Consider the following 2,112-nt stretch of genomic DNA (forward strand, 5'->3'; position numbering starts at 1 on the left):
TGTGAAATCATTAACCAAAAACCCGAAAATAATGTCCAGAGACTAAGTCCGAAAGGGCAAATGGTTAACCAGTAAGCAGAGTAATCATTAACCAAAAATCGCAAAAGTAAGTAAAAAGTATGAAATCATTAACCAAAAAGCACAAAATTAAGTTAAAAGTGTGAAATCATTAACCAAAATGTCGAAAACAATGTCCAGAGACTAAGTCCGAAAGGGCAAATGGTTAACCAGTAAGCAGAGTAATCATTAACCAAAAAGGGCAAAAGTAAGTAAAAAGTATGAAATCATTAACCAAAAAGCACAAAATTAAGTTAAAAGTGTGAAATCATTAACCAAAATGTCGAAAACAATGTCCAGAGACTAAGTCCGAAAGGGCAAATGGTTAACCAGTAAGCAGAGTAATCACTAACCAAAAATCGCAAAAGTAAGTAAAAAGTGTGAAATCATTAACCAAAAACCCGAAAATAATGTCCAGAGACTAAGTCCGAAAGGGCAAATGGTTAACCAGTAAGCAGAGTAATCATTAACCAAAAATCGCAAAAGTAAGTAAAAAGTATGAAATCATTAACCAAAAAGCACAAAATTAAGTTAAAAGTGTGAAATCATTAACCAAAATGTCGAAAACAATGTCCAGAGACTAAGTCCGAAAGGGCAAATGGTTAACCAGTAAGCAGAGTAATCATTAACCAAAAAGGGCAAAAGTAAGTAAAAAGTATGAAATCATTAACCAAAAAGCACAAAATTAAGTTAAAAGTGTGAAATCATTAACCAAAATGTCGAAAACAATGTCCAGAGACTAAGTCCGAAAGGGCAAATGGTTAACCAGTAAGCAGAGTAATCATTAACCAAAAATCGCAAAAGTAAGTAAAAAGTGTGAAATCATTAACCAAAAAGCGCAAAAATATGTTAAAAGTGTGAAATCATTAACCAAAAACTCGAAAATAATGTGCAGAGACTAAGTCCAAAAGGGCAAATGGTTAACCAGTAAGCAGAGTAATCATTAACCAAAATGCGCAAAAGTAAGTAAAAAGTGTGAAATCATTAACCAAAAATCGCAAAAGTAAGTAAAAAGTGTGAAATCATTAACCAAAAACTCGAAAATAATCTCCAGAGACTAAGTCCGAAAGGGCAAATGGTTAACCAGTAAGCAGAGTAATCATTAACCAAAAATCGCAAAAGTAAGTAAAAAGTGTGAAATCATTAACCAAAAACTCGAAAATAATGTCCAGAGACTAAGTCCAAAAGGGCAAATGGTTAACCAGTAAGCAGAGTAATCATTAACCAAAAAGCGCAAAAGTAAGTAAAAAGTATGAAATCATTAACCAAAAACTCGAAAATAATGTGCAGAGACTAAGTCCGAAAGGGCAAATGGTTAACCAGTAAGCAGAGTAATCATTAACCAAAAAGCGCAAAAATATGTTAAAAGTGTGAAATCATTAACCAAAAACTCGAAAATAATGTCCAGAGACTAAGTCCGAAAGGGCAAATGGTTAACCAGTAAGCAGAGTAATCATTAACCAAAATGCGCAAAAGTAAGTAAAAAGTGTGAAATCATTAACCAAAAATCGCAAAAGTAAGTAAAAAGTGTGAAATCATTAACCAAAAACTCGAAAATAATCTCCAGAGACTAAGTCCGAAAGGGCAAATAATTAACCAGTAAGCAGAGTAATCATTAACCAAAAAGCGCAAAAATATGTTAAAAGTGTGAAATCATTAACCAAAAACTCGAAAATAATGTCCAGAGACTAAGTCCGAAAGGGCAAATAATTAACCAGTAAGCAGAGTAATCATTAACCAAAAAGCGCAAAAGTAAGTAAAAAGTGTGAAATCATTAACCAAAAAGTCGAAAATAATGCCCAGAGACTAAGTCCGAAAGGGCAAATGGTTAACCAGAAAATCCGTCGAATAATGTCCAGAGACTAAGTCCGAAAGGGCAAATGGTTAACCAGTGGAAGGGCGATCAAGCGGAAAAATTTGCCCCGGTTACCCGGGATGGAGTTCCAGAGGTCCGGCCAGAGTTGTCAAATTCGTCCCGCTGATCGGACGCTTGTCATTCGGGTGGCTGGGGGTTGGCGGGGTATCTGCACAGTAGTAGGAGGTGGCAAGTCGGGA

This window comes from Heterodontus francisci, unplaced genomic scaffold (genome assembly GCF_036365525.1).
Source record: "Heterodontus francisci isolate sHetFra1 unplaced genomic scaffold, sHetFra1.hap1 HAP1_SCAFFOLD_1971, whole genome shotgun sequence".
NCBI lineage: Eukaryota > Metazoa > Chordata > Chondrichthyes > Heterodontiformes > Heterodontidae > Heterodontus > Heterodontus francisci.